This window comes from Tachyglossus aculeatus, chromosome 15 (assembly GCF_015852505.1).
Source record: "Tachyglossus aculeatus isolate mTacAcu1 chromosome 15, mTacAcu1.pri, whole genome shotgun sequence".
In the NCBI taxonomy this organism is placed as follows: Eukaryota; Metazoa; Chordata; class Mammalia; order Monotremata; family Tachyglossidae; genus Tachyglossus; species Tachyglossus aculeatus.
This window is the reverse complement of record NC_052080.1, coordinates 5,503,672-5,522,214: the sequence shown is the minus strand read 5'-3', so window position 1 is coordinate 5,522,214 and position 18,543 is coordinate 5,503,672. Positions and strand designations below refer to the sequence as shown.

Here is an 18,543-nt window from a genome sequence, read left to right as displayed (position 1 = left end):
GTGTACTAAGCACTTGGGAAGAACAAGTCGGCAACATATAGAGACCGTGCCTACCCAACAACGGGCTCACAGCTTAGAAGGGGGAGACAGACAGCAAAACAAAACAAGGAGACAGGTGTCAATACCAGCAGAATTAATAGAATTATAGCTATATCCACATCATTAATAAAATAGAGTGATGAATACACCATTCATTCATTTAATTGTATTTATTGAGGGCTGACTGTGTGCAGAGCACGGTACTAGGCGCTTGGGAAGTATTTGTCTGCTGCATAGGGATAGGGCACGGGCCTGGGAGTCACAAGTTTGCTGCTATTTGTTCATTCATTCATTCAATCGTATTTATTGAGCGCTGACTGTGTGCAGAGCGATGTACTAGGCGCTTGGGAAGTATTTGCTGCATAGGGCACGGGCCTGGGAGTCACACGTTTTGCTGCCATTTGTTCATTCATTCATTCATTCAATTGTATTTATGGAGCACATGCTGTGTGCAGAGCACTGTACTAAGCGCTTGGGAAGTACAAGTCGGCAACATATGGAGACGGTCCCTACTGAACAACGGGCACACAGCTTAGAAGGGGGAGACAGACAGCCAAACAAAACAAGGAGACAGGTGTCAATACCAGCAGAATAAATAGAATTATAGCTATATCCACATCATTAATAGAGTGATGAATACACCATTCATTCAGTCGTATTTATTGAGCGCTGACTGTGTGCAGAGCACTGTACTAGGCGCTTGGGAAGTATTTGTCTGCTGCATAGGGATAGGGCACGGGCCTGGGAGTCGCGAGGTTTGCTGCCATTTGTCTGCTGCATAGGGTTAGGGCACGGGCCTGGGAGTCACAAGGTTTGCTGCCATTTGTTCATTCATTCAATCGTATTTATTGAGCGCTGACTGTGTGCAGAGCGATGTACTAGGCGCTTGGGAAGTATTTGCTGCATAGGGCACGGGCCTGGGAGTCACACGTTTTGCTGCCATTTGTTCATTCATTCATTCATTCAATTGTATTTATGGAGCACATGCTGTGTGCAGAGCACTGTACTAAGCGCTTGGGAAGTACAAGTCGGCAACATATGGAGACGGTCCCTACTGAACAACGGGCACACAGCTTAGAAGGGGGAGACAGACAGCCAAACAAAACAAGGAGACAGGTGTCAATACCAGCAGAATAAATAGAATTATAGCTATATCCACATCATTAATAGAGTGATGAATACACCATTCATTCAGTCGTATTTATTGAGCGCTGACTGTGTGCAGAGCACTGTACTAGGCGCTTGGGAAGTATTTGTCTGCTGCATAGGGATAGGGCACGGGCCTGGGAGTCGCGAGGTTTGCTGCCATTTGTCTGCTGCATAGGGTTAGGGCACGGGCCTGGGAGTCACAAGGTTTGCTGCCATTTGTTCATTCATTCATTTATTCATTCAATCGTATTTCTTGAGTGCTTACTGTGTGCAGAGCAGTGTACTAAGCACTTGGGAAGTACAAGTCGGCAACATATAGAGACGGTCCTTACCCAACAACGGGCTCATAGCTTAGAATGGGGAGACAGACAGCACAACAAAACAAGGAGACAGGTGTCAATACCAGCAGAATAAATAGAATTATAGCTATATCCACATTATTAATAAAATAGAGTGATGAATACACCATTCATTCATTTAATTGTATTGAGGGCTGACTGTGTGCAGAGCACTGTACTAGGCGCTTGGGAAGTATTTGTCTGCTGCGTAGGGATAGGGCACGGGCCTGGGAGTCACAAGGTTTGCTGCCATTTGTTCATTCATTCATTCAATCGTATTTATTGAGCGCTGACTGTGTGCAGAGCACTGTACTAAGCGCTTGGGAAGTACAAGTCAGCAACATATAGAGACGGTCCCTACCCAACAACGGGCTCACAGCTTAGAAGGGGGAAACAGACAGCAAAACAAAACAAGGAGACAGGTGTCAATACCAGCAGAATAAATAGAATTTTAGCTATATCCACATCATTAATAAAATAGAGTGATGAATACACCATTCATTCATTCAATCGTATTGAGCGCTGACTGTGTGCAGAGCACTGTACTAGGCGCTTGGGAAGTATTTGTCTGCTGCATAGGGATAGGGCACGGGCCTCGGAGTCACAAGGTTTGCTGCCATTTGTCTGCTGCATAGGGACAGGGCACGGTCCTGGGAGTCACAAGGTTTGCTGCCATTTGTTCATTCATTCAATCGTATTTATTGAGCGCTTACTGTGTGCAGAGCACTGTACCAAGCGCTTGGGAAGTACAAGTTGGCAACATATAGAGACGGTCCCTACCCAACAACGGGCTCACAGCTTAGAAGGGGGAGACAGACAGCAAAACAAAACGAGACAGGTGTCAATACCAGCAGAATAAATAGAATTATAGCTATATCCACGTAATTAATAAAATAGAGTGATGAATACACCATTCATTCATTCAATCGTATTTATTGAGCGCTGACTGTGTGCAGAGCACTGTACTAGGCGCTTGGGAAGTATTTGTCTGCTGCATAGGGATAGGGCACGGGCCTGGGAGTCACAAGGTTTGCTGCAATTTGTCTGCTGCATAGGGACAGGGCACGGGCCTGGGAGTCACAAGGTTTGCTGCCATTTGTTCATTCATTCATTCAATCGTATTTATTGAGCGCTGACTGTGTGCAGAGCACTGTACTAGGCGCTTGGGAAGAATTTGTCTGCTGCATAGGGATAGGGCACGGGCCTGGGAGTCACAAGGTTCGCTGCCGTTTGTTCATTCATTCATTCATTCAATCGTATTTATTGAGCACTTACTGTGTGCAGAGCACTGTACCAAGCGCTTGGGAAGTACAAGTCGGCAACATAGAGAGACGGTCCTTACCCAACAATGGGCTCACAGCTTAGAAGGGGGAGACAGACAGCAGAACAAAACAAGGAGACAGGTGTCAATACCAGCAGAATAAATAGAATTATAGCTATATCCACATCATTAATAAAATAAAGTGATGAATACACCATTTATTCATTTAATTGTATTTATTGAGGGCTGACGTGCAGAGCACTGTACTAGGTGCTTGGGAAGTATTTGTCTGCTGCATAGGGATAGGGCACGGGCCTGGGAGTCACAAGGTTTGCTGCCATTTGTTCATTCATTCATTCCTTCAATCGTATTTATTGAGCGCTTACTGTGTGCAGAGCACTGTACTAAGCGCTTGGGAAGTACAAGTTGGCAACGTATAGAGACGGTCCCTACCCAACAACGGGCTCACAGCTTAGAAAGGGGAGCCAGACAGCAAAACAAAACAAGGAGACAGGTGTCAATACCAGCAGAATAAATAGAATTATAGCTATGTCCACATCATTAATAAAATAGAGTGATGAATACACCATTCATTCATTTAATTGTATTTATTGAAGGCTGACTGTGTGCAGGGCACTGTACTAGGCGCTTGGGAAGTATTTGTCTGCTGCATAGGGCTAGGGCACGGGCCTGGGAGTCACAAGGTTTACTGCCATTTGTCTGCTGCATAGGGATAGGGCACAGGCCTGGGAGTCACAAGGTTTGCTGCCATTTGTCTGCTGCATAGGGATAGGGCACGGGCCTGGGAGTCACAAGGTCACAAGGTTTGCTGCCATTTGTTCATTCATTCATTCGTATTTATTGAGCACTAACTGTGTGCAGAGCAGTGTACTAGGTGCTTGGGAAGTATTTGTCTGCTGCATAGGGCTAGGGCAAGGGCCTGGGAGTCACAAGGTTTGCTGCCATTTGTCTGCTGCATAGGGATAGGGCACAGGCCTGGGAGTCACAAGGTTTGCTGTCATTTGTTCATTCATTCATTCAATCGTATTTATTGAGCGCTTACTGTGTGCAGAGCACTGTACTAGGCGCTTGGGAAATACAAGTCGGCAACATATAGAGACGGTCCCTACCCAACAACGGGCTCACAGCTTAGAAGGGGGAGACAGACAGCACAACAAAACAAGGAGACAGGTGTCAATACCAGCTGAATAAATAGAATTATAGCTATATCCACATCATTAATAAAATCGAGTGATGAATACACCATTCATTCATTCAATCGTATTTCTTGAGCGCTGTGTGCAGAGCACTGTACTAGGCGCTTGGGAAGTATTTGTCTGCTGCATAGGGGTAGGGCACGGGCCTGGGAGTCACAAGGTTTGCTGCCATTTGTTCATTCATTCATTCATTTAATCGTATTATTGAGCGCTGACTGAGTGCAGAACACTGTACTAGGCGCTTGGGAAGTATTTGTCTGCTGCATAGGGCTAGGGCACGGGCCTGGGAGTCACAAGGTTTGCTGCCATTTGTCTGCTGCATAGGGACAGGGCACGGGCCTGGGAGTCACAAGGTTTTCTGCCATTTGTTCATTCATTCATTCATTCAATCGTATTTATTGAGCGCTGACTGTATGCAGAGCACTGTACTAGGCGCTTGGGAAGTATCTGTCTGCTGCATAGGGACAGGGCACGGGCCTGGGAGTCACAAGGTTTGCTGCCATTTGTCTGCTGCATTACCTTGGGCGAGTCACTCAACTCCACTGTGCCTTAATTCCTTCATCTGCAAAATGGGGATGGAGACTGTGAGCCCCACGTGGGATAGGGGAGAGGGTCCAACCCAATTTGCTGGTTTCCACCCCAGCTCTTAGAATGGTGCCTTGCACGTTGTAAGTGCCTAGCAAACAAATAATAATAATAATGATGATAGCATTTGTTAAGCGCTTACTATGTGCAAAGCACTGTTCTAAGCGCTGGGGAGGTTACAAGGTGATCAGGATGTCCCACGGGGGCTCACAGTCTTCATCCCCATCTCACAGGTGAGGGAACTGAGGCACAGAGGAGCTAAGCGACTTGTCCAAAGTCGCACAGCTGACAAGTGGCGGAGCCGGGCAAATGAGGTAACTGAGGCATCGAGAAGTGAAATGAGTTGCCCAAGGCCCCCCAGCGGACAAGTGGCAAAGGTGGGATTAGAACCCAGGTCCTTCCGACTCCCAGGGTCGGGCTGTACCCAGTAGGTGGCGCCGCTTCTCTGTGAATGGCTTGTCGGCCTTTGATGTCCATACAGCTCCTCGTAGGTCGTCTCTTTGGCTGTCCCACGCTGCTGCTGCTTTTGTGGGGTGTCTGCGCTGATGACGGGAGGCGGGTGGAGGGGCAGAAAAAGAAGCAGCATGGCCTAGTGGATAGAACCCAGGCCTGAAAGCCAGAACGTCATGGGTTCCAATCCCCGCTCTACCACTTGTCTGCTGTGTGACCTTAGGCAATTCACTTCGCTTCTCTGTGCCTCAGTTACCGCGTCTGTAAAATGGGGAGCGAAACTGTGAGCCCCACCTTGGACAAGGGACTGTTTCCAACCCGATTAGCTTTGCAGTCAATCAGTCAATCAGTCAGTCGTATTTATTGAGCGCTTACTGTGTGCAGAGCACTGTACTAGGCGCTTGGGAAGTATTTGCTGCATAGGGATAGAGCACGGGCCTGGGAGTCACAAGGTTTGCTGCCATTTGTCTGCTGCATAGGGATAGGGCACGGGCCTGGGAGTCACAAGGTTTGCTGCCATTTGTTCATTCATTGAATCATATTTATTGAGCGCTTACTGTCTGCTGAGCCCTGTACTAAGTGCTTGGGAAGTACAAGTCGGCAACATATAGAGACGGTCCCTACCCAACAACGGGCTCACAGCTTAGAAGGGGGAGACAGAAAGCAAAACAAAACAAGGAGACAGGTGTCAATACCAGCAGAAAAAATAGAATTATAGCTATATCCACATCATTAATAAAATAGAGTGATGAATACACCATTCATTCATTCAATCGTATTGAGCGCTGACTGTGTGCAGAGCACTGTACTAGGCGCTTGGGAAGTATTTGCTGCATAGGGATAGGGCACGGACCTGGGAGTCACAAGGTTTCCTGCCATTTGTCTGCTGCATAGGGATAGGGCACGGGCCTGGGAGTCACAAGGTTTGCTGCCATTTGTTCATTCATTCAATTGTATTTATTGAGCGCTTACTGTGTGCAGAGCACTGTACTAACCGCTTGGGAAGTACAAGTTGGCAACATATAGAGGCGGTCCCTACCCAGCAACGGGCTCACAGCTTAGAAGGGGGAGACAGACAGCAAAACAAAACAAGGAGACAGGTGTCAATACCAGCAGAATAAATAGAATTGTAGCTATAACCACATCATTAATAAAATAGAGTGATGAATACACCATTCATTCATTCAGTTGTATTTATTGAGCCCTGAATGTGTGCAGAGCACTGTACTAGGCGTTTGGGAAGTATTTGTCTGCTGCATGGGGATAGGGCACGGGCCTGGAAGTCACAAGGTTTGCTGCCATTTGTCTGCTGCAGAGGGATAGGGCACGGGCCTGGGAGTCACAAGGTTTTCTGCCATTTGTTCATTCATTCATTCAATAGTATTTATTGAGCGCTGACTGTGTGCAGAGCACTGTACTAAGCGCTTGGGAAGTATTTGTCTGCTGCATAGGGATAGGGCATGGGCCTGGGAGTCACAAGGTTTGCTGCCATTTGTCTGCTGCATAGGGACAGGGCACGGGCCTGGGAGTCACAAGGTTTACTGCCATTTGTTCATTCATTCATTCAGTAGTATTTATTGAGCGCTGACTGTGTGCAGAGCACTGTACTAAGCACTTGGGAAGTACAAGTCGGCAACATATAGAGACGGTCCCTACCCAACAACGGGCTCACAGCTTAGAAGGGGGAGACAGACAGCACAACAAAACAAGGAGACAGGTGTCAATACCAGCAGAATAAATAGAATTATAGCTATATCCACATCATTAATAAAATAGTGATGAATACAGCATTCATTCATTCAATCGTATTTATTGAGCGCTGACTGTGTGCAGAGCACTGTACTAGGCGCTTGGGAAGTATTTGCTGCATAGGGATAGAGCACGGGCCTGGGAGTCACAAGGTTTGCTGCCATTTGTCTGCTGCATAGGAATAGGCCACAGGCCTGGGAGTCACAAGGTTTGCTGCCATTTGTCTGCTGCATAGGAATAGGCCACAGGCCTGGGAGTCGCAAGGTTTGCTGCCATTTGTCTGCTGCATAATGATAGGGCACGGGCCTGGGAGTCACAAGGTTTGCTGCCATTTGTCTGCTGCATAATGATAGGGCATGGGCCTGGGAGTCACGAGGTTTTCTGCCATTTGTTCATTCATTCATTCAATAGTATTTATTGAGCGCTGACTGTGTGCAGAGCACCGTACTAAGCACTTGGGAAGTATTTGTCTGCTGCATAGGGATAGGGCAAGGGCCTGGGAGTCACAAGGTTTGCTGCCATTTGTCTGCTGCATAATGATAGGGCACGGGCCTGGGAGTCACAAGGTTTTCTGCCATTTGTTCATTCATTCATTCAATAGTATTTATTGAGCGCTGACTGTGTGCAGAGCACTGTACTAAGCGCTTGGGAAGTATTTGCTGCATAGGGATAGGGCACGGGCCTGGGAGTCACAAGGTTTGCTGCCATTTGTCTGCTGCATAGGGACAGGACATGGGCCTGGGAGTCACAAGGTTTACTGCCATTTGTTCATTCATTCATTCATTCAATCATATTTATTGAGCGCTGACTGTGTGCAGAGCACTGTACTAAGCGCTTGGGAAGTACAAGTTGGCAACATATAGAGTCGGTCCCTACCCAACAACGGGCTCACAGCTTAGAAGGGGGAGACAGACAACAAAACAAAACAAGAAGACAGGTGTCAATACCAGCAGAATAAATAGAATCATAGCTATATCCACATCATTAATAAAATAGTGATGAATACACCATTCATTCACTCAATCGTATTTATTGAGCGCTGACTGTGTGCAGAGCACTGTAATAGGCGCTTGGGAAGTATTTGTCTGCTGCATAGGGATAGAGGACGGGCCTGGGAGTCACAAGGTTCGCTGCCATTTGTCTGCTGCATAGGGATAGGGCACGGGCCTGGGAGTTGCAAGGTTTGCTGCCATTTGTTCATTCATTCATTCAGTCGTATTTATTGAGTGCTGACTGTGTGCAGAGCACTGTACTAGGCGCTTGGGAAGTATTTGTCTGCTGCATAGGGATAGGGCATGGGCCTGGGAGTCACAAGGTTTGCTGCCATTTGTTCATTCATTCATTCAATCGTATTTACTGAGCGCTTACTGTGTGCAGAGCACTGTACCAAGCGCTTGGGAAGTACAAGTCGGCAACATATAGAGATGGTCCTTACCCAACGATGGGCTCACAGCTTAGAAGGGGGAGACAGACAGCAAAACATAACAAGGAGACAGGTGTCAATACCAGCAGAATAAATAGAATTATAGCTATATCCACATCATTAATAAAATAGAGTGATGAATACACCATTCATTCATTCATTCGTATTTATGGAGTCCTGACTGTGTGCAGAGCACTGTACTAGGCGCTTGGGAAGTATTTGTCAGCTTTATAGGGATAGGGCACGGGCCTGGGAGTCACAAGGTTTGCTGCCATTTGTCTGCTGCAGAGGGACAGGGCACGGGCCTTGGAGTCACAAGGTTTGCTGCCATTTGTTCATTCAATCATATTTATTGAGCACTTACTGTGTGCAGAGCACTGTACCAAGCGCTTGGGAAGTACAAGTTGGCAACATATAGAGACGGTCCCTACCCAACAACGGGCTCACAGCTTAGAAGGGGGAGACAGACAGCAAAACAAAACAAGGAGACAGGTGTCAATACCAGCAGAATAAATAGAATTATAGCTATATCCACATCATTAATAAAATAGAGTGATGAATACAACATTCATTCATTCAGTCGCATTGAGCGCTGACTGTGTGCAGAGCACTGTACTAAGCGCTTGGGAAGTAAAAGTCGGCAACATATAGAGACGGTCCCTACCCAACAACGGGCTCACAGCTTAGAAGGGGGAGACAGACAGCACAGCAAAACAAGGAGACAGGTGTCAATACCAGCAGAATAAACAGAATTATAGCTATATCCACATCATTAAGAAAATAGAGTGATGAATACACCATTCATTCATTCAGTCGTATTTATTGAGCACTGTCTGTGTGCAGAGCACTGTACTAGGTGCTTGGGAAGTATTTGTCAGCTTTATAGGGATAGGGCACGGGCCTGGGAGTCACAAGGTTTGCTGCCATTTGTCTGCTGCGTAAGGACAGGGCACGGGCCTTGGAATCACAAGGTTTGAAGCCATTTGTTCATTCATTCATTCAGTCGTATTTATTGAGCACTTACTGTGTGCAGAGCACTGTACTAAGCGCTTGGGAAGTACAAGTTGGCGACATATAGAGACGGTCCCTACCCAACAACGGGCTCACAGCTTAGAAGGGGGAGACAGACAGCAAAACAAAACAAGGAGACAGGTGTCAATACCAGCAGAATAAATAGAATTATAGCTATATCCTCATCATTAATAAAATAGAGTGATGAATACAACATTCATTCATTCAATCGTATTGAGCGCTGACTGTGTGCAGAGCACTGTACTAGGTGCTTGGGAAGTATTTGTCTGCTGCATAGGGATAGAGCATTGGCCTGGGAGTCACAAGGTTTGCTGCCATTTGTCTGCTGCAGAGGGATAGGGCACGGGCCTGGGAGTCACAAGGTTTGCTGCCATTTGTTCATTCATTGAATCGTATTTATTTAGCGCTTACTGTGTGCAGAGCACTGTACTAAGTGCTTGGGAAGTACAAGTCGGCAACATATAGAGACGGTCCCTACCCAACAATGGGATCACAGCTTAGAAGCGGGAGACAGACAGCAAAACAAAACAAGGAGACAGGTGTCAGCAGAATAAATAGAATTATAGCTATATCCACATTATTAATAAAATAGTGATGAATACACCATTCATTCAATCGTATTTATTGAGCGCTGACTGTGTGCAGAGCACTGTACTAGGCGCTTGGGAAGTATTTGTCTGCTGCATAGGGATAGGGCACGGGCCTGGGAGTCACAGGGTTTGCTGCCAATTGTCTGCTGCATAGGGTTAAGGCACGGGCCTGGGAGTCACAAGGTTTGCTGCCATTTGTTCATTCACTCATTCATTCAGTCGTATTTATTGAGCACTGACTGTGTTCAGAGCACTGTACTAGGCGCTTGGGAAGTATTTGTCTGCTGCATAGGGATAGGGCACGGGCCAGGGAGTTACAAGGTTTGCTGCCATTTGTCTGCTGCATAGGGACAGGGCACGGGCCTGGGAGTCACAAGGTTTGCTGCCATTTGTTCATTCATTCATTCATTCAATCGTATTTATTGAGCTCCTACTGTGTGCAGAGCACTGTACTAAGCGCTTAGGAAGTACAAGTCGGCAACATGTAGAGACGGTCCCTACCCCTCAACGGGCTCACAGCTTAGGAGGGGGAGACAAGACAGCAAAACAAAACAAGGAGACAGGTGTCAATACCAGCAGAATAAATAGAATTATAGCTATATCCACATCATTAACAAAATAGAGTGATGAATACACCATTCATTCATTTAATTGTATTTATTGAGGGCTGACTGTGTGCAGGGCACTGTACTAGGCGCTTGGGAAGTATTTGCTGCATAGGGATAGGGCACGGGCCTGGGAGTCACAAGGTTTGCTGCCATTTGTCTGCTGCATAGGGATAGGGCCCGGGCCTGGGAGTCACAAGGTTTGCTGCCATTTGTCTGCTGCAGAGGGATAGGGCACGGGCCTGGGAGTCACAAGGTTTGCTGCCATTTGTTCATTCATTCATTCAATAGTATTTATTGAGCGCTTATTGTCTGCAGAGCAGTGTACCAAGCACTTGGAAAGTACAAGTCGGCAACATATAGAGACGGTCCCTACCCTACGAAGGGCTCACAGCTTAGAAGGGGGAGACAGACAGCAAAACAAAACAAGGAGACAGGTGTCAATTCCAGCAGAATAAATAGAATTATAGCTATATCCACATCATTAATAAAATAGAGTGATGAATACACCATTTATTCCTTCAATTGTATTTATTGAGCGCTGTGTGCAGAGCACTGTACTAGGCGCTTGGGAAGTATTTGCTGCATAGGGATAGGGCACGGGCCTGGGAGTCACAAGGTATGCTGCTATTTGTTCATTCATTCATTCATTCATTCAATCGTATTTATTGAGCGCTTACTGTGTGCAGAGCACTGTACCAAGCGCTTGGGAAGTACAAGTCGGCAACATATAGAGACGGTCCCTACCCAACAACGGGATCACAGCTTAGAAGGGGGAGACAGACAGCAAAACAAAACAGAGAGATAGGTGTCAATACCAGCAGAATAAATAGAATTATACCTATATCCACATTATTAATAAAATAGAGTGATGAATACACCATTCATTCTTTTAATCGTATTTATTGAGCATTGACTGTGTGCAGAGCACTGTACTAGGCGTTTGGGAAGTATTTGCTGCATAGGGATAGAGCACGGGCCTGGGAGTCACAAGGTTTGCTGCCATTTGTTCATTCATTCATTCAGTCGTATTTCTTGAGCGCTGTGTGCAGAGCACTGTACTAGGCGCTTGGGAAGTATATGTCTGCTGCATAGGGATAGGGCACGGGCCTGGGAGTCACAAGGTTTGCTGCCATTTGTCTGCTGCATAGGGACAGGGCACGGGCCTGGGAGTCACAAGGCTTGCTGCCATTTGTTCATTCATTCAATCGTATTTATTGAGCACTGACTGTGTGCAGAGCACTGTACTAAGCGCTTGGGAAGTACAAGTCGGCAACATATAGAGATGGTCCTTACCCAACAACGGGCTCACAGCTTAAAGGGGGAGACAGACAGCACAGCAAAACAAGGAGGCAGGTGTCAATACCAACAGAATAAATAGAATTATAGCTATATCCACATCATTAATAAACTAGAGTGATGAATACACTATTCATTCATTCAGTTGTATTTATTGAGCACTGACTGTGTGCAGAGCACTGTACTAGGCGCTTGGGAAGTATTTGTCTGCTGCATAGGGACAGGGCACGGGCCTGGGAGTCACAAGGTTTGCTGCCATTTGTCTGCTGCATAGGGACAGGGCACGGGCCTGGGAGTCACAAGGTTTGCTGCCATTTTTTCATTCATTCATTCATTCATTCAATCGTATTTATTGAGCGCTGATTGTGTGCAGAGCACTGTACTAGGTGCTTGGGAAGTATTTGTCTGCTGCATAGGGATAGGGCACGGGCCTGGGAGTCACAAGGTTTGCTGCCATTTGTTCATTCATTCATTCATTCAATCGTATTTATTGAGCGCTTACTGTGTGCAGAGCACTGTACCAAGTGCTTGGGAAGTACAAGTCGGCAACATATAGAGACGGTCCCTACCCAGCAACGGGCTCACAGCTTAGAAGGGGGAGACAGACAGCAAAACAAAACAAGGAGACAGGTGTCAATACCAGCAGAATAAATAGAATTATAGCTATATCCAAATTATTAATAAAATCGAGTGATGAATACACCATTCATTCATTCAATCGTATTTATTGAGCGCTGACTGTGTGCAGAGCACTGTACTAGGCGCTTGGGAAGTATTTGTCTGCTGCATAGGGCTAGGGCACGGGCCTGGGAGTCACAAGGTTTGCTGCTATTTTTCCGCTGCATAGGGACAGGGCACGGGCCTGGGAGTCACAAGGTTTGCTGCCATTTCATTCATTCATTCATTCAATCGTATTTATTGAGCGCTTACTGTGTGCAGAGCACTGTACTAAGCGCTTGGGAAGTACAAGTCGGCAACATATAGAGACGGTCTCTACCCAACAACGGGCTCACAGCTTAGAAGGGGGAGACAGACAGCACAACAAAACAAGGAGACAGGTGTCAATACCAGCAGAATAAATAGAATTGTAGCTATATCCACATCATCAATAAGAGTGATGAATACACCATTCATTCATTTAATTGTATTTATTGAGCACTGACTGTGTGCAGAGCACTGTACTAGGCGCTTGAGAAGTATTTGTCTGCTGCATGGGGATAGGGCACGGGCCTGGGAGTCACAAGGTTTGCTGCCATTTCATTCATTCATTCATTCATTCAATCGTATTTATTGAGCGCTTACTGTGTGCAGAGCACTGTACCAAGCGCTTGGGAAGTACAAGTCGGCAACATATAGAGACGGTCCCTACCCAGCAACGGGCTCACAGCTTAGAAGGGGGAGACAGACAGCACAACAAAACAAGGAGACAGGTGTCAATACCAGCAGAATAAATAGAATTATAGCTATATCCACATCATTAATAAAATAGAGTGATGAATACACCATTCATTCATTCATTCAGTCGTATTTATTGAGCGCTGACTGTGTGCAGGGCACTGTACTAGGCGCTTGGGAAGTATTTGTCTGCTGCATAGGGATTGAGGACGGGCCTGGGAGTCACAAAGGTTTGCTGCCATTTGTTCATTCATTCATTCATTCAATCGTATTTATTGAGCGCTGACTGTGTGCAGAGCACTGTACTAGGCGCTTGGGAACTACAAGTCGGCAACATATAGAGACAGTCCCTACCCAACAACGGGCTCACAGCTTAGAAGGGGGAGACAGACAGCACAACGAAACAAGGAGACAGGTGTCAATACCAGCAGAATAAATAGAATTGTAGCTATAACCACATCATTAATAAAATAGAGTGATGAATATACCATTCATTCATTCAGTCGTATTTATTGAGCCCTGAATGTGTGCAGAGCACTGTACTAGGCGTTTGGGAAGTATTTGTCTGCTGCATAGGGATAGGGCACGGGCCTGGGAGTCACAAGGTTTGCTGCCATTTGTCTGCTGCATAGGGATAGGGCACGGGCCTGGGAGTCACAAGGTTTGCTGCCATTTGTTCATTCATTCATTCATTCAGTCGTATTTATTGAGAGCTGACTGTGTGCAGAGCACTGTACTAGGCGCTTGGGAAGTATTTGTCTGCTGCATAGGGATAGGGCACGGGCCTGGGAGTCAGGGTTTGCTGCCATTTGTCTGCTGCAGAGGGACAGGGCACGGGCCTGGGAGTCACAAGGTTTGCTGCCATTTGTTCATTCATTCATTCAATTGTATTTATTGAGCGCTTACTGTGTGCAGAGCACTGTACTAAGCGCTTGGGAAGTACAAGTCGGCAACATATAGAGACGGTCCCTACCCAACAACGGGCTCACAGCTTAGAAGGGGGAAACAGACAGCAAAACAAAACAAGGAGACAGGTGTCAATACCAGCAGAATAAATAGAATTGTAGCTATATACACATCAAGACCTTAAGCGCCTAAGGTCACATAAGAGGTCCGTGGCAGAGCCGAGATTAGAACCCAGGTCATGCTCTTCCCACTGAGCCACACTGCTCCCCGAGGCATCTCTATGGAGGTGGCTGGCGGGATAGATTTGGGGGTGGTAATGAAAACCTTGGGAGCGAGAAGAGATCCGAAGGACATCCAGAGTTAGGGAGTGCGAAACGGAAGAGGAACGGGCGAAAGAGACTGAGAAAGCGTGGCCAGAGGGGCATGAGGAAGCTCGCCAGGTCTAATTCCCACCTGTGACTTCTCTCGTAGTGCTTTGCACAGTGCTTTGGACACGGTGCTAAGATGAGATGTCTTTACTGGGGGGAGGCACTAGAGTCAAGAGCACCGTACTATTAGGAGGTGAACTGGACAGGAATGAAGATGTTCTGTAAGCCGGGGTGCTTGAATCCGAATGCTAAGTGGAGTTTTTGTTTGATGTTTTCGAAGGAGTGAAGAGACCTGTGCTGAGCGACATTCCGGGAAGATGATGGGCGCAGCAGTGTGCACTATGGACTGAAGCCAGAGAGGCTGAAGGTAGGGAGACTGCTGATACGATAAGTAATAATCAGTTGCATTTATTACTAATAATAATAATAATAATGATGGCATGTATGAAGCGCTTACTATGTGCAAAGCACTGTTCTAAGCGCCGGGGAAGTTACAAGGCGATCAGGTTTTCCCATGCGGGGGCTCACAGTCTCACAGTCACAGCCCCCCCCCCCCCCGCCCTTCTGGCACTTAGTACAGTGCCTGGCACGTAGTAAGCACTTAACAAATGCCCTTATTATTATTACTTCCAACCTGATTTACCTGTATTAGTACAGTGCAGCGCTTAGTACAGTACCAGGCACAGTACAGTACCATCAAGAGCATGGGCTTGGGAGTCAGAGGTCATGGGTTCAAATTCTGGCTCTGCCAATTGTCAGCTGTGTGACTTTGGGCAAGTCACTTCACTTCTCTGGGCCTCAGTTACCTCATCTGTAAAATGGGGATTGAGACTGTGAGCTCACGTGGAACAGGGACTGTGTCAAGCCTGATTTGCTTGTATTTCCCCCCCCCCCCCCCCCCCACTGCTTAGTACAGTGCCTGGCACATAGTAAGCACTTAACAGATGCCCTTGTTATTATTACTTCCAACCTGGTTTGCCTGTATTAATACTGTGCAGCGCTTAGTACAGTACTAGGCACAGTACAGTACCATAAAGAGCACAGGTTTGGGAGTCAGCGGTCATGGGTTCAAATCCTGGCTCCGCCAATTGGCAGCTGTGTGACTTTGGGCAAGTCACTTCACTTCTCTGTGCCTCAGTTCCCTCATCTGGAAAATGGGGATGAAGACCGTGAGCCCCAAGTGGGACAACCTGATCACCTTGTATCCTTCCCAGCGCTTAGAGCAGTGCTTTGCACAGAGTAAGCGCTTAACAAATGCCATCATTATTATTATTATGTATACTAGTCGCATTGTTTTCTCAAGCACTGAGTGTAGTAACTCCGCCTACAGTAGGTGCTCAATAAGTACTATTTGAGAGACCCATTCATTCAGTCAGTCGTATTTATTCAGCGTTTATGGTGTGCAGAGCACTGTATTAAGTGCTTGGGAAAGTACAGTACCACGGGCAGAGCGACTGGGTAGAAAGGTCAGGAGCTGTAGTGAGTGATAAAGGCAGATGATGTGAGAGTCCAGGGAAAAGAAGTTTTTCTTTATTTCACTTACGAGATCCTGCCCTTTGAATCCCACCTCAGATAATAGTAATAACAATGGTATTTATTAAGTGCTTACTATGTGCAAAGCACTGTTCTCAGTGCTGAGCACTGTTTGTCCCCCCCCCCCTCCTAGCTCCCACCCCCATTTAAGCAGCGTGGCTCAGTGGGAAGAGCCCGGGCTTTGGAGTCAGAGGTCATGGGTTCAAATCCTGGCTCCGCCGCTTGTCAGCTGTGTGACTTTGGGCCAGTCACTTCTCTGTGCCTCAGTTCCCTCACCTGTAAAATGGGGATTAAGACTGTGAGCCTCCTGTGGGACAACCTGATCACCTTGTATCCCCCCAGTGCTTAGAACAGTGCTTTGCACATAGTAAGCGCCTAACAAATACCATTATATATATATGTATATATATCATACATACATATATATATACATACACATATATACACATACATATATCTGCATACATATATATGTATGCATGTATATATATATGTATATATGTACATATATATGTATATATATGTATGCAGATATATGTATGTATACATGTGTATATATGTATGCATATATGTATATATATGTATGTATATATATGTATGCAGATATATGTATGTATATATGTATATATATGTATGTATATATATGTATGTGTGTGCGTATATATGTATGTATATATATGTATGATATATATATATACACATACACACACACACACACACATATTATATATATATATTTCTCCCTACGCTGGGCAACTTGTTTGCTGCTACCCTGGGAAGAAGAGGAGGGGAAGAGATGGAGAGGAAGCGACAGTGGGGAGTGAGGCGCAGTCTGACTCTTCCCTCAGTTGCCCTGAGCTTGAGGGTGGGGATGCTATAGTGAGCCCCCCTAAAGAGTGGCAGGGGACACAATGTCATCCGGCTGAAACCAGCTGTGGATGACGAGGAGGAGGAAGAGCAGGCCAGGAACAGGTCAGTGACAAAGGGTTGTTTGCCCACAATGGAACAGGGGGTCCTTAGAACCCACGGGTCCCAGGCTGGGGAGGGGGATTTTCTCAGACCCGGCTTTCTAATTAACGGTGGGGAAGGCTGGTGGCAGCATTCATTCATTCAATCGTATTTATTGAGCGCTTACTGTGTGCAGAGCACTGTACTAAGCGCTTGGGAAGTACAAGTTGGCAACATATAGAGAAGGTCCCTACCCAGCAACGGGCTCACAGTCTAGAAGGGGGAGACAAGACAACAAAACAAAACATTTGGACAGTTGTCAAGTCATTAGAATAAATAGAAGTAAAGCTAGATGCACATCATTGACAAAATAAATAGAACAGTAAATATGTACAAGTGAAATAAATAGCGTAGTGAATCTGTACAAACACATATACAGGTGCTGTGGGGAGGGGAAGGAGGTAGGGCGGCGGCAGGAGGTTCCGAGTCCTGGCATTTTCTGCCTCTACATCATCAATCGTATTTATTGAGCGCTTACTATGTGCAGAGCACTGTACTAAGCGCTTGGGAAGTACAAATTGGCAACATCTAGAGACAGTCCCTACCCAACAGTGGGCTCACAGTCTAAGAGGGGGAGACAGAGAACAAAACCAAACGTACTAACAAAATAAAATAAATAGAATAGATATGTACAAATAAAATAGAGTAATAAATATGTACAAACATATATACCTATATACAGGTGCTGTGGGGAAGGGAAGGAAATATAACGCTGTCTTCTGAAGAGCCTGGGCCCCGAGAGTCTCGGGTTCTCGACTGCCAATTTCCACGGGAATCGTCAAGCTGCCCTGAGCCGCCGGCTTGAACTCCTCTGCCGAAAGTGGCCGCGGATCGCCTCTCCCCGCATCCTCGGTTGTCTTTTTAGCCAAAGCGGGGTTCCTTACGGTTCTTGGGATCCCTCAGGAAAGAAACACTCCTTCCGAGAAGACTGGCGTCCTCTTGTCTTGAAGATGCATTTTCGTGACTCTTCTCCTTCTTTGCAGGCCGAACGGTTCATTGGGGCAGACGCGTGTACGAGTCGGCACTGGCAGACGGTGTGAGATTTCATGACGGAGGAGAGCCCCTCTCCTCCGAAGAAAGACGATCAGGTGAGTGACCGCCGAGCACTTCTTCATTCCTAGGTGTCCTGCCGGGTGAAGAAGCAGCAGCAAGTGGTCTCCAACACACGTCCCAGAGCGTCTGGAGCCTGGAACTTTTTCCCCTCCGAATCTCCTGCCACATCTTGTATTTTTTCTTTAGGTAGCCCCCGCGGGAGATTTTCCTGAGTGGAATAGGATGAACAGCTTTAGCCCAAGGGTGACTGTGCTCCGAGTTACAGCCAAACCCTTCTTCTCTCCACAGTGAAAGACAGAAAAAAAAAAGGGGGGGGGGTGGGGGGGGGGGAACAGCAACTTTATCCAAGGAATCCCCTTTGCCTGCTTTCTTTAGGTAACAGTATTGGAGACTGCTCTGATTTAAATGAAACCATCGGTTCAACCTCAAGGTAAGTCTTTGCTAGGAGTTTTTTTCCTTTCTCACCACAGGGAGATAGAGAGGAAAGACATAGAGAGCACTCCTTGCCTTTTTTAATTTCTCCCAAAGTTTTATTTTTCCACA

General features: G+C 46.6%; 1 protein-coding gene across 8 annotated transcripts in view; it reads left to right on the top strand.

Annotated features, from left to right (window-relative positions):
• RAI2 (retinoic acid induced 2) overlaps positions 1-18,543 on the top strand; it is a 167,613-nt gene that overhangs the window by 137,895 nt on the left and 11,175 nt on the right. For 7 of the 8 annotated variants that reach the window (XM_038757012.1, XM_038757007.1, XM_038757008.1 and 4 more), the window contains 3 exons: positions 14,687-14,773; positions 17,931-18,035; positions 18,376-18,430. The gene's annotated coding sequence lies outside the window, so the exon portion shown is untranslated. The remainder of the gene's footprint in view (positions 1-14,686; positions 14,774-17,930; positions 18,036-18,375; positions 18,431-18,543) is intronic. The other variant, XM_038757014.1, reaches the window with a different exon arrangement.